This window comes from Crocodylus siamensis, chromosome 2 (assembly GCF_052110815.1).
Source record: "Crocodylus siamensis isolate JL-2025a chromosome 2, ASM5211081v1, whole genome shotgun sequence".
NCBI lineage: Eukaryota > Metazoa > Chordata > Crocodylia > Crocodylidae > Crocodylus > Crocodylus siamensis.
This window is the reverse complement of record NC_143396.1, coordinates 238880709-238895736: the sequence shown is the minus strand read 5'-3', so window position 1 is coordinate 238895736 and position 15028 is coordinate 238880709. Positions and strand designations below refer to the sequence as shown.

General features: G+C 44.6%; 1 long non-coding RNA gene across 2 annotated transcripts in view; it reads right to left on the bottom strand.

Moving 5' to 3' along the window:
- LOC149871943 (uncharacterized) overlaps positions 1 to 9073 on the bottom strand; it is a 165514-nt gene extending 156441 nt beyond the window's left edge. For both annotated transcript variants that reach the window (XR_016440334.1, XR_016440335.1), the window contains exon 1: positions 8977 to 9073. This is a non-coding gene — a long non-coding RNA (uncharacterized LOC149871943). The remainder of the gene's footprint in view (positions 1 to 8976) is intronic.
- Positions 9074 to 15028: the final 5955 nt, after the last annotated feature.

The following is a 15028-nucleotide window of genomic DNA, read 5'->3' as shown; positions in this document are numbered from 1 at the left end:
ATATTCATTTCTTTACTTGCTTTAACAAAGGCCAATCTATTTCTTTCGGCATGAACCCTGCTCGGTAATGTTTCCCACCATCTACTTGATTTATCCATGTATTTTGTATACTCTGATCTTCAGAATAAAATCCATTAAGTAAAGCATATTTTTCTCTTATAAAAGTATGCAAGCTCAAGGCATCCTGTAATATAAAAGCCTGGTCATACTAAGATTTAGGAGTACTCTGAATTTTATGTACTGTGTATACTCTCAGGGGTTTAAATGGGAGAGCACAGAGATAAGAATGCATGTAAGTCTTTGTTATTGTGTTTCCTTGTAAGCAGTATGTCTGAAAAGAACAGCAACAATACACTGCAATGAACACCAGTGGCCAGGCTACGATTTCATCAACCAATTGGGGAAATTTCATTTTCTTCTAAAAACAAAATAAAAACTGCTAATGCATCTAGTGAACTTCGTAATGTTGGGGACGTCTAGATAATAAATGGCTGATGTAGGGAAAAATATTTATTAATGACACAGGACAAATTATACTATAATTTCAGGATATGCAAGAACTGGATGTGCAAAGAGGAATAAGAGATCAAAACAGGGTTCCCTACAGTACACAGTACAGATTCTGTTTTCTCAGGATCTTTGACATCTACCACAAGAAGCAGATTTCTAAAATGTTCATTATGTACAGTATCTTCGTGTGCTATTCTCATAAAGACTACCAATAAATTGCCATGTATTCTAGATGGAAATGTTTTCATTGGCTTTGACACAAGTCTATTCCTCTGAAATCTTTAGAGTGAGTTCTGCTTGGTTTTCCCTTTGTTATCAATAATTCGTCCAGGATTTTGAGGGAGGATCACCCAAACAGGTGCTGATATTTCATTTCCCTCTGAAGCTTTCGAGGAAAATTGTTGAAATGAAGGACAGAAAAAACAAAGCTGCCAGAAGGTCACTTGTATGTTTCTTGTCTGCACACTTGCAAGACTATAACTATCAAAAAATGTGGGTACATTTCTTTTCAAACATCCTTTGAAAAGAAAGTAGTTGTGTGAAACAATGATCTGTTGAATTTAATTCACAGATCAAAGAGGGAGGAAATTAACCAACACAGTAAATTGATTATTGCATGGGTGACATAACCAAGGCAATGATTTATCTTAATAAAGAGCAACATCCCTCTAGTCCTTAACTGAATTCCAGCCAATGCAATAATACTCAGTTGTTAATGACTTTGATGTTGATGTGGAAAAGTGAATGACTGCATAATCACTGAAATGGGACCTCATCACAGTTGGAAATGTTTAAGCCAAATCATTTTGGACTGTGAAAAGAGCCCTGAGTGGTGGAGATTGGCTGGATCCCAGATTTTCAGTCTTAACTAAACAGGGTCTGAAAACTTTATCACACTGCTATGCCCCAGGCTGGACTGTAACTCTGACAGCCCCAGAGAATTGAAATTTAATGTATGTGTCTATGGACTCACCGTGGAAAAAAAATTTCAGGGCTTACAGCACCAATAATAAATACACGTCTATCAACATTCAGCTAAAAGAGTAATTAGTTAAATCCGTCTTTAGGAGAGGGAATAGAAGAAAGGAAACAGAAGTCATGTAGAAAAAAAAAATTGGACTGAAAGCTTATTTTTATACCTCACATTACTAAATATGGCTTAAGAGCCTGAAATACAGCATTAGTCATTCATAGCAGCCTCCACCTCCCGCCTTCCCCCTTCCTCACCAACCCTACAAATAACAAAATGGGCTAATCTTAGAGCTGCTTTCTAGTACATGGATTTGATAATCATCATTTTAACTCTGACTGAAGGGTTGATGTTGAAAGAAAATATCCCATGGGCAACAAGCAGAGTTTCCTTGATGTCCATGTTTAATTCTCAGATCAGAACAAGGAAACCAGGCCATTCTTTTTTACTCCTCTGTCTCCCATGTTTCCTTTAAAGCCATTCAAATCCTAAATATGGACAGTTTCCTAGAATTAAGTTATTACGCTCATTTTTCATAATCCTTTTTTGAAGAGGGGGGCGTTTAAATTTTTTTCCATCCTACCTCCTTGTCTCCACTCATGTACTCTACAGCAAGCAGAAATGAGAAAGGGGCAAGGGGGAGTAGCATAAACTCTGCAACAGCTTAGGTTTTCTAACCTTACTAGAAACACAGCTGCAGGTATGGTTGGAGGAATGCCAGGCACTCAACCTGTTTAAATACCACATAGCCCCCAGGCTCCAGAAACATGATACTTCTGATTCTGATCATTAAAAAAAAAAAAAGCTAAGGATTGTTAAACTGCTCATCCAGGCCTGCAGCTGGGGTTGACTCAGAGTGCAGAGTTGGAAAAATGCCCATGTGGCAAGATTAGAAACTCATTTGTGTAGTTTATATGGCCTTGCCAGGAGCCTCCCTTTTTTTCCAAGCCTCCTTCAGTTTATTAACTTTAAAAGCACTCTTTTCCTGTTGGGGATCTGGCATGGTTGCAGTGAGGCAGCTCTTTCTCCTCTTGCGTTAACAACACTTGGAGGCTTTCTTTCCTGTTCAACAGTCTCCTTGTGTGAGATCATCTGTAGAACTTTCAAGCAGTTTCTCTCCCTCCCTTTTTTTCCCTTTTCATTTCAGTCTTTATCCCAGAGTTTAATCTAAATCCAAGTGCTTTTAAACTTTAACTGCATTCAACAAGCCAGTGCTTTCAGGAATATATGTTATGAAAGCAGGAAAAGAAAAGGCCTTCTTGTCATCAAAACCATAATAATTATGTGTCAAAGGTAATTACTGCTCTGTGGGTAATATATCTAATACTAACTGACAGAGAAAGCAGTCTGCAGAAGCAGAAAGTAACCGGTGGACGGGTGAAATTTGATATAAAATTAACCACCATGCTTAAAATATTCTGTCTGCTAAAATTCTGCCAATAGAAGCAAATACAGATGGAAAAAAACCCTGTCAATTTTCCTTATAATAGATGATGTACATAAACTTCTCACCACTCTTCACCTCTCTCAACTGAATCACAACTATATTAAATGAGATGCGCAATTGGAGAACTGTGTAGCCCACTAGGAATAAGCTCTGTAAAAAAGCTCATCCAAGATTAAGAGATTAGAGGTAGGAGTTTTCTTTTGTTTTGGATTCTTTGTATTGACTTAATACACATACCTGTAATAAGAAACCAGTTTTTCCTATTCCTCAACTTTCCTCCCCACTAAAAATCTAATATGTTAATAAACAGCTGATGGAGTTTGCACCTCTCAGGCTGCTGAAATTTAAAATAATGTTCAGAAAGGGGAAGAAGTATTCCTGTATCAGAAACATTGTTCTGAATGTGGCAGTAATTGTGCAAACAATACACAGACAGAAAGGATGGACATGCAAGCAGTCATATAGCTCACATTATGATACTGTCTCAGCACAGGTACATGGATAAAAGGCCTGTGCGAATAGAGAAGTATTCGATTCAGATTCAGCTGATTTGGAGGACAGTGATTCAATCTGGAGTTTGGATCACCGTCCTGAATCGATTTAGCTGAATCAGTTTCAGAAGATTGGGCGGTTCAGATCCACCAGGGAGAAGCAGGCACAGCTGGGTGGCTGCAGGTTCTGCTGCAGCTCCTCTGGCCCCATCCCCTGCCTGGCCCCAGCTTCCTGGCACTTAAAAAATAAATAAAAAGCCCCACAATCACCAGCTGTAGCAGGGGCTGTGAGGCATCCTGGCAGAGCCCCCGCTGTACAGCCCCCACTCTCCAGTTGTCCCCCCTCCAACCGGCCCTGCTCCCGATGCCTCCCCACCAGCCCCAGCAGTCCAGGAATCCACCCCCACTCCAAAACCCCACACTCACCCGCAGTAGCAGCAGCTGTGGGGGCTCTGGGGCCATAGGGTAGAGCCCTCCCACTCAGGCCTGCCCTGATGGCTGCCCTACCTGGCACCAACAACTCAGCAATTTAAAAAAAAAAAAAAAAAAAAAGCCCCACTCTCACCAGCTGCAGAAGCAGTGACTGGGGCATCTGGGCGCTCTTGGCAGAGCCCTGCCCAAAGCAGAGTGGGGCAGTGAGGGCAAGCAGGGATCACCCTCCCTGCTTGGCACCCATGTGCCAGCTGTCCCACGGAGCAGGTGCAGTGCTGCTCAGCAGGGCACTGAGCGCCACTGGGGCTGTGCTGTGTCAGGCTCTGGCTGACTGCTAGAGCTGGCCAAGCTCCCAGACAGTTGCATGGTGTCCTGCTAAGCCACACTGCACCTGCGCCATGAGGCAGCTGCCGCATGGGTGCCAGGCAGAGGGGCAATGACCTGCAATGCCCCACACTGTGTGGTGGGGCTCTGCCACAAGCTCCCAATTGCCACTGCCATAGCCAGCAAGTGCAGGGTGTTTTTAAGTGCCAGAGGCTGGGGTCGGGCAGGGGATGGGGCCGGGCGGGGCAGCCATGAGGGCTTCTCCTGTGGCTCCTCCAGCTGTGCCTGCCTCTGCCCCAGTGGGGAAAAGCTGCGGGGCTCTGCCCTGCTGCCGCTTTCCCAGCCAGTGGGGGGGGGTGGAGGAGTGTGATGTAGGCATAGTTCGCTCTGGGTGGCTGCAGGGCATAACCCCAGCTCCCAGTGCTGCCGCACCTGCATCAGCGCTGGGAGTGAGGGTTCTTCCCTGCTGCTGCTTGCCTCTTTCCACCTGAAGCAAGCCACAACTGCATCCTGCCCCTGACCCCCCATGCCCTGGCTGGGCAAGTGGTGGCAGGGTAGAGTCCTCAGTCCCAGTGCTGCTGCACCTGCATCCTGTGCCCCCTGCCACGAGTAACACACCTCCCACCATTCCAGCTGGGCAGCTTGTCCCAGCCCCAATCCCTCCCTCCCCCACGACCCTTCCTGCCCCCCTTCCCCAACCTCAAGAGATTTACCAGCTGGAGGCAGCTGTTAGCTGCCTGTTTACTCTATGGCCGAGTCTCCGAATCTTTTCTGAAGCTTTTCCAAATCGATTTGGATGCTTTGAATCAATTCAGAGCTTTTACTTGGTCTCCTGATTCAATTTGGATTCGGAGATTCAGTCCTCGAATTGGGCTGACTCTCCTCCAAATTGAATCTACTGAAGCTTCACACAAACCTAATGGATAACATTTCATGTTTAAGGAAAAAAAAATTTACAAAAATGTACAATTATACTGATTTAGGCCCTGACTATTGTGTTTAATTTTACTACTATGACAGGAATCAACTGAACTATTCAATACAGTGAACTTAGTCACAGCTATAAAGGTGTGCAAAAATTATGTCTTATTGGAAGGGATCCTGGTTTTCTGTTTAAACAAAAAACAAAAAAAACCCCACAAAACCTCTGCTTGAAAAAAAATTTCAAAATCTCCGATTCAAAAACCCAAATCCATATTTTTCCATGATTAAAATGAAACACCAGTATATAAGTATATGTATGTATCAGTTGAAAACAATGTTTTACTGATATATTTATAATTTTAAAGCAGTTTGGAAGCCTACCAATGCCTTAGTCACTATAATAATAATTCCTAAATACTTATACATTTTGGCATTTGATTTTGAGTTTATTATGGAAGATCAGAACTTCCCTTGCCCACTTCACTCACTAGGATGCAAGTCCAGCTGTACTTGTTTCACCAACCCATCTCCTTTGCGGCACTGAGCAGCCCTGATACGCCAGTACCCTGCCCATGCCACTGCCCCTCACTCTCAAGCCATGTACCCCAGCCCTGCTGCTGCTCCTCACTCCCAACCCAGCGTCCCCTGGCCCTGCTGGTGCCCCTCACTCCTGACCCACAGCTCCCCACCCCGTTCTGTTGATGCCCCTCACTCCATACCCAAGGTCCCCCTCCAGCCCTATCACTGCCCCTCACTGCCTACTCCCAGCCCTGCCAGAGGGGGCCTCCAGCTGCCAGGGCTACAGGGCCAGGAACCTAGATCTGTAGGCCCTGTTCCTCCCAGCAGCACTTAAGCCCCAACTGCTGCCTGTGAGAAGTGGCAGCTGCTGCAGCCAGAGCAGAGTGTGGAGCTTGGCTCCCCCATCCCCATGAGGGACACAGCTGAAGTGGAGCCCGTGTCGGGGTGGATGCAGGCTGGCAGCTGTGGGCTTGGGGCTCCCCAACCTGCTGCCTTCCCCCAGGGGCCTCCGGAGCCTGGTGGGCAGGACTCAGCACGGCAGGGCAGAGAGAGATGGTAAGGCTCAGTGCTGCCCCTGGGAGCTCCACACCATCATGGCAAGGTGCTCCCTGTCCACCCAGGAGCAGCAGTGGGCACAACTCTATGCTGCCACCCCTGCAGCTACCAGGTAAGCAGGGATTGCCTCACTATGGTGGTATAAGGCTCTTGGTGGTGACACTGAGCCTCCTCACGCCACTCTGCCCTCCCATTCTGGGTCCCACCCACTGGGCCATGGAGGCCCCCAGGGGGAGGGCAGCAGGGCAGGGAGATCTGAGCCCACAGCCACCAGCCTGCATTTTCCCCATCCTATGCACAAACCTGGGGGGGGTGCCCCCCATGCCTCTCCCTGGAGTGCATACAGTGGCAAAGAGCCAGCCCCTTCTGCTGCCTGCCAGCTGAGCTGCCCACAGCTCCATCCCACTCCCCACCCAGGCCCCACAGCTGCACATTCCTGCCCCAACTCTGGACCCTAGACCCTAGGCACCATTCTGGTTGGGCAGTGACCCCAGCTCCAGTCCTGCCCAACTCCCTTCCTCCATCCTTATTGGGAGCTCAATGCCCACACAGACTTACCTGCAGGGAGCTACACAAGCTGCTCTCCATGCTGCCTGGCTGCCACATGCATGTCTGCATGTGCATATGCATGTGACACCCCCTGCCTGATCACCCTCTTTGCACTCCTCCCAGCCTCTTGCAAGCTGAAATTCTGACAGCTTGCAAGGGGAAACCCAACATTTCCTGCATTTTCTTAAAAGATAAAAATCCGCATTTTCCCACATTTTTCCATGGCAAACAGAAAACCTAGATTTCTGCTTATGTGTCTTTCATCAAACTTTGCTATTTCAGCATGAAATTTCATTGAAATTTTGACATTTGAATTTTTAAAATTTGCTCTAATAATCAGTGAATTTTGAGGAAATACAACAGTTTCAATTTACAGTTATCATCATTTACATCAGTCGTGCCTGACCTTCCACTTCTGAAAGCTAGACAAGTGGTGTGGAACTGACACGTGGGTTCCATTCACAGGCATGATCCAGTGCGCCGGCCCAACCCTGCATGACTGGATCTGGCAGCATGCCAGCCAGACCCTCCATTGGAGTGACCCTGTGCCCTCACCTTATCAGAGCACATGGCCATCTTATCTGGCTCCTACAAGTCTGGAAATCTGGCAGTAGGGGAGTGGCAATTAATGCTGCCACTGACAAATTTCCACACCCATAGGGAGCCCTATGGACTGGATGACATGGTTGAGTAGGCCCAGTTTGGTTTATGGGTTGGAGGTTGAGCAACATTGATTTACATTGTAAGCCTTATTCTAAATCTGAAATTAACCTAATTAAACAAGTGATATGACCTCAAAAATCAGTTGAACTTTTATTTCAAATATCACTTTCTTGAAAGTGACATGCTCAAAAATAAATTACAAATCAAGAAAATAGTGGTGTATTATTCTTAAGAATACTTTGGAGAAAAATAATCATTCAGAAGCAATTTACAATATTATAAGCAAACAAAATTATTTGAAGTAGTCTCTCTCTTGCACTCTCATACACAAACAATGTTGCTAATTGCTCCTATGCCAGTAACTTCCTAATTTACACCACCATTTTCCTGAGAAAAGCCAAAAGTTTTGCTCCAAATGGGAAGCAAAGGGAAGGACAGAAACAATTCAAAATTGATCAAATACTAATCTCTTTTTCAGTAAACTTCAGAATTCCCATTGAGTTCATTAGGCCTAGAGTAGGGATCAAGCCATAATTTTTTGCCTGCTTAATCAACAGCATTTGCTGTCATCCTGAGAACAGAAATGGATTTTATTGTCCAGCTCACTAAGAACATTACAGAATGTTCTTTGAATAGTTAAAAATGGCTGCATGCTGTTCTGCTATACCTTCATATGATTTGTTATATTTATTATTTGTCTTACTGTAGCACCTGTAGGCTCTTCAACAAGATCAGGATCCTATTGTGCTAGCTACTCTACATAGGAATAACTTTTTTATTATATCCATTCAGCTGTCATCACCTTCTGTTGATTTCTGAGAAATCCCACAGTTCTTTTCCCTTGAGTATGGTCTATGGTAATAGCAAGGAGATGGTAAGAGGGCTCCAGATACTTAAGAGCTGTCTGAAAATCTCGTGCTGCACATAGAAGAGAAGATACAACAGAGGATATGAGATGTTGTTCCTTCCCGGTCTCAAACCCAGAGCCCTCAGCTCCACAGGCCAATAAAGCCACCTCTAGGAAAACCAAGGCTCTTGATCTTTGTTGCCCTGGGAGGTCCTAGGCCTTGAAACAAGTGCTCTTAACCCACTCCAGGTGAATTACAGCAGAGTCCTTTGTTTTAGCTCTCTGCTAGGCAGCCTCCACATCACCCCTTATACCTGCGCCCATTCCACTGGTTGTTAACAACAGAGACTTTTCTTTTAAGGAACTGTCCTGCTCTCTGGGCCACCAAACAAAGTCCCAAACATAAAACTTCACCCCTTGGGCTCAAAAGATAACAATGAAAAAAAATTCCCACCCAGCATACCGCCAGTCATCTACATGTCTTTGGGTCCACCACTGGCCAGCTTCTGGCCTGCCTTCTCCTCCTTGAGGACAGTCGCTGCTGGCTCCACTGCCAGCCTCTTTTCTCTCTCTGCTGGTAGGTGGGGGCCAGCTTTTATGTCTCCGGCCCCTTTTTGGGTCACTCAACCCTGCTTGATCTTGCCCTCACAAGAGGTCCTTGTTACCAGCATAACAAGGGGGGTTGGGCCTGCAGTTTGGTCGCCAGCTGCATCTCTTTACCCCTTCTGGCTCTAAAAGTCCTTACCTTAAAGGGACCTCACTCGGTGGTTTTATCCTGTGGCTTCTCCCCGGTAACAGGAGTGAAATCCTTTGTTACACAAGCCCAAAATGTATTCACCAACCTATGGATAAATAGGAGTGAAGGAATGAATGACTCAGAACTGCCAAGTTTCGTTATGGCTTTTGAAAAATTAAGTTGATGTGAAAGAAAATCAAGTTTCTAACTGGCACAGTTCTCAGTAGACTGATACTCTAATCCATTAAACTTTCTATTCCTCAGGTCCCTGGTTCAAGACCTATTTCTGCTCATCAGTCACCACTTTGTTCCCTGTACTAAACAATACATTTGTAATTCTCAACATGACTAGAATTAGCTCCTGGAGGGAGGGGGAAATGATTCAAATAGTTCTCACTGATTTCTAAATCAGAAACACCTGCTAAAGTTATATTGTTTTCTGACAGAAGTTAGTGACAGGGGAGCTCACATGAGAAAGGCAGGGAACAAAATGAAACAAATTCTAATGCAGCGTTTGCAGGTAACCGTAAAGAATTATCTCTACAGGGTAAATATAACAGGTGGGAATGCCTGACTTCAGCTTTTTGCCTCCATATCCCACCAAAATAAATGCTTGGTATTCTTATGGTGTTAAGTGGAAAATGACTGCCTGAAGCAAGATCAAATGTCTCATTAGCACATATAATCACTTCCATAAGATGGAGGTGAAAACAGATGAAAGAGGAAAAGATAAAACTTGAAGAGTGGGAAGCAAAAACCTAATCCTCTCTCTTCTGTGGTCCAAAGGCACCCTCTCCCAATTGACCTAAATTAAAAAAGCAGAACTTTATCACAAAAGAGAGCTTTAGACAGCATTCTAACTGGGACATTACAGGTGGTTGAAACTCAAGACCTTCTCTTGAAAAGAAAAAAAAAATGCATGAATTCTCTCAAAATAGAACATGATTTTTTTACCACGATTCCTGCCTCCCTCTCCAAAAACCCACACCATTTGGTGAAATTCTTATGCAAGATCACATCCACAGAGATTGCAGCTTAATTTTTTTGCTGGGAAACAAGTCTGCCTCGAGTAAACTGATTAAAAAGATGCCTTACGGCCATGTTGCATGTTATACTTAGAGTGTATTAACTACATTTAAAATGCGAGAGTCCATGCATTCAAGCAGTAAAACACAAGCTAAGTGTGATCTTATAGCAAACATGACTTTTTGCAGGAGGAGTGTCTCCATCTCATATAAATAACACATATTCAGCTAGCATCAGACTGCTCCATGGAGTTCAAGAATCTGGTATGGTGTGGACTCTGGGACTGATAATCAGGGATTGTTAATCCCAGCCCTGGCATCACACCAGAGCCAACTCAAGACTCCTGTCTGGTGCTGGGACCGACAATCATCTGATTGTCGGTCTCAGCCCTGAGACCACACTAGAGCTGATTTAAGACTCCTGTGTGACTCAAGATTCCAGGGGCTGGGACCAATAATCTTCTGAGTCTTGAACTGGAGTCTGCTCCCAGCTGATTGTCAGTCCCAACACCACCACTACACTGAAGCTAATTCAAGGCTACCAGCAGCGGAGACCTGGCTTATCCCACAGTTCCAGCGGAAGATGTAGATCTGCAGCAGGTTGAGATCATAGTAATCTTTACCATGAACTGCTCAGAACACATTCTAACTTTTAATACAGCATGGTAAATGTTTACTGTGATCTAAATAAAACATGTATGAAGTGTGCCAAGGCACTTAGGGACAACCAGAAGCCCACAAAGGATTCAGCTTAACACGCACAATGGAAAACCAATGGGGAGTACTAACCTATTTACTGTGCATTAGGCACAAAGGGAATTCACTCTCCTACTGTATGTGACAGCTTCATATCTGCTCAGGTCCCTAAATATTATGAGGATTATGAGGCAAACTGTGCTCCCAGATCAGCAAAACCAACTCTTGCTGTAGAAGAAAGTGCTTTCTTACTCTTTCTGTCTTCTCAGAGAAGTATTTCCTGATACCAGGAAGTTCACAATAGAGTAGAAAAGTGATCCCATACACCAAGTCAGGCCACAGACCATCCCCACACACTGAATTAGACTGCAGACAGACTTCAAAGATTGACCCTGTATGCCAGATCTAGCCGCAGACTGACCCTACCTGCCAGATTTGGCCTGTGGACTAGATTCAACTGTCAGCTTGATTTGGTGTGATCTGGTGATCTGGGGCCATATCATCTAGCAGGCAGGGATCCCACAGGTCCAGAAATTTGATAACAGGGAAGCAGTGGCAGCGCTAAATCATGCAGCTCCCAGAGCTGCAGCAATTAATGCTTCCATCTCTCCCCTGCCATGAAATTTCTAGATCCACAGGGAGCCTCATGCACTGGATGAGACAGCTCTGTTGAATGAATCCAACTCGCAAGCTCTATGTTGGGCACTACTGTTCTAAAGTGTTCAAATATCCAAAGTATCTCAAGATCAAAAGTGAGTTTTCATACACAGACACACATCCTGAATTAGTTGAAACTCTCATGCAGTACATCTACATGTGATGCAATAAACTCTGGAGCTGTTTGAGCTGGAGTACATGACTTCCAGACGCAGCATCTACACATATACCCAGGACAGCATCAATTTGAGCTGAGGCAGGGTAGCCCTGGGTTGGCAAGGAATATGGGGCGGTCAGTCTCAGGCTCTGGGTGGCAGTGTTGGGCAGTGGAGGGGCTGGCAGGAGCTGGGGGGCTGGCCCCGGGCTGGCTGGGCTGACTGAGCACAATTTGCACCCGGTGGTACCTGTCTACACATGCAGTTGATCATACTTAATTACTCTGCCATAAGATGGTGGAATTAATTAAGTTATTGCACCCTAATACTGTTGCATATATAGACTATTACACTTTACTGTGGCACTTTACTTTACTCCATAGTAAAGCACACACGTAGATGCACCCAGGCAAGATAAAAAAACAAACCATGGGAATCAGTGAGACTACTGTACTAAGTGTGATTAAGTTGGCAACTAGGGTGTTTGGTTAAATTTAGATAAGGAAAGAGAACATTACAGAATACCATTCTATAATACTGAAAGTATGTCCTTGTTTTATACATCCTGTTCAGTTTTGCTCTCTTTATGTGAAAAAAAATAATTGTAAAAACTAAATTTAAACACTCCTTCAATAGTTACTTCCAACTGATAAGCTTTTAGTCTATAGTTAGGTTTTTTTGCTTTTAGTCCCCAAGTTCATGATCTTTCTTTTTATACTATTGAATTTCCCCTTGTTTCTATTAACCCAATCCTCAGGGTCATCTAGTTGTTTCTGTATGATATTTTGATTCTTCTTTGAGTTTCCTGATTGTTTCATCAGCAAATTTCATCAGCCCACCACTTCTTGTTCAGATATCAAAACATAAATAAAACCAGTCCCTGAACCACTCCTTTAAGAAGTCTACTACCAGGTCAACCTAACTAGATACTTTCCCTTTCAACTCTACTAATTATCATCTCCCCTTTAACCAATTCCTCTTACAATGTCTCTTGTCCTTGTCTATCTTATCCTTGGTCTGTCTACCAATCCCCATCTTCTTTACTTTTGTTTATAAATTCCAAAATGGCAATATATCAGATGCTTTTATGAACTCCATAGAGATAGAGATCCATGCATTTTCTCTTTCTAGAAAATCAGCTTTCTTATCCTCTGCTAACATGGATTTCAAAACTCCTTTGCAAATATCTTTCTTTTCTTTTCAAACAAAAATAGCAACCTTGTATGAGGAAACCCAAACCCTGTTACTTGGAGGGGAAAGAAAGGAGACTGTATCAGAGAGCCACGGACTTTAAGAAGCTCCTACTTCTGGGCTATTAAGAATTTCAGAGAAATTTTTATCAGCAGAAATGAACCCCTTTCCCATTCTATCTGTACAGGACTTGCATATACCCCAGAGTAAGTCATATGCATGTAGGAAGAAAAGAACGGTGGGATCAAATTCCATAGCATGTCTCCAAACCAGAAAGTTTAAGATACTTTTAGAAATACTGAAGTAGAGTGCAAGTTCTATGACATAACAAATAATGTACATGGAATGAATCTGAAATCTAAAAGTAGAATTAGTATGCTAGTGACCTTTGAATTATGCAGAGTTCAGAGAAAAAAGGGGTTGAATCTTTAATGAGGTTACATATAGATGAAGGAACATGGAAACTTGACATAGACCATGGCCAACCAGCTTCAGAGTGGCCTGGAACCACATATTGCACAGGCTGCATGCCAGAGCCCCAGGATCTCAGGCCTCCCTCCATGTCAGTAGCATAGGCCTCCCTTCCCTAAGCCCACTGCTAATGCACAACTGAGTTTCCAGGGCTTCCCCAGCTGCTGCATGGGCAGTGTGAGCCCATTCCAGCACATAGGTTAACCTTCAGGCCCTTGCTGTTGCATTATTGGTAGTGCAACACCCCACCCCCCCAATACTATATAAGCCCATCTGCTACCACATGGGCAGCACAAGTCTACCCTGCCTTGTGAGCCCCTTGCTACTGCTGCCACATTGGTGAGCCCCCATGCCCCTTGCTGTTCCCACATGGACAGTGTGAGCTACTCCTGCCACGTGAGCTCCCCTGCCACTACCATGTAAGTCCCACACCATGCATGGGCATCACAACCCCCTTCCTGCACAGGTTTACTGGCTCCCTTCAACTGTGCTGTCCTGCCCCAGAGATCCTGGCAGCTGCTGCAGTGGCAGGAGCAAGAAAGGGAGTGGCAGTCATGCAGGAGCCTGATGGCCACATGTCAACCCCTTACGGGCTACAAGCAGCCCATGGGCTGCCAGTTAGCCAGCCCTAACAAAGACTATGAAATTTATAGATTGTAACAGGGGAGTGAGGGCCTGGAGATCCTTATCCCCAACACCAGCTCTGCAGTCACAGGGCCAGAGCTGGGAGATCCTTATCTCCCAGTTCTAGCTCCATGACCATAGGGCCAGTGCTGGAAACCCTTATCTCCCAGCGCTGGCCCAGCCCTGGCCAGGAGAAGGCTGTCTCCTGACCCAGTGCTCCTTGCCAGCTCTTGGGCTAGTACCCAGGGGGATTCTAGAACTCCCCCGGTGGCAGCAGGGGCCCATTGCAGGGCCCCATGAAGCAGGAGCAGTTTGCTGCCATTAGCAACAAATCTGTTCCTGCTTCCCTGCATGTGTAGATGCCTGCCTAGGAGCCTTTACTCGTGAGTAGTTTATTCACATGTAACTTGATCCCAGATCAAATGCATGTGTAGACACACCCAGAATGTCCTACCACAAAGTGCTCTGTGGTCGAGTGGATCACTATTAAATCTTGGTTTCCAGATAGTTGTTAAAGATGGATATCATCATTTGAATTAGGACATTTATTTCTAGCAGAGCTTTATGAAGTGACTAGTAAAAGACAAAGCAGTAAGCCCTCTCTCAACAAAGAAAATGCCATTACAGTACCTACTTGACCATATTTACTTTGCTGACTGTACGTCAGAATCTTTTCTCTGAAGTGGACTGAATGAAATGATAATGGTATGTGAGGTGTCATCTAATAGTACTGTGCAAAAGCAACTGCTTTCACTTCACTGAATATTCACAATGTAAACCCAGAAATTATATAACATTTTAACTGGCCAGTATCATTTAACAGCAGCTGTGAAAAATCCCACACACTGATGAATGTGCTGGAGAAAACACACAACAGGTTCTCTGAAAGGTTGGTGCCTTGTTAGTCTCCCACTTGGATTTATTGCTTCTGATTACAAATGTAATATATGCTGTCAACAATGGGAAATTGTTCTCTTGCCATGTTTTGTGTGCTGACTTAATAAAACATTCTCTTTTCCCTTTCAGCAATATTTTGGCCTTAAGGAAACTGTAGTCTTCTCAGCCCTTGCTCTACACTGTCTAACCATACCTTGCTAGATTTGAGATATACAACCAGACTCACTCACCAGGAAAGCCCGAATCACATAATTGATGCACCCTTCCTATGCCATGCCTTCTTTGTTGGCTGCTCCAGCTGCCTAAGTCCTTCAGCCAGACAAACTATTATCATAAAAGAGATGA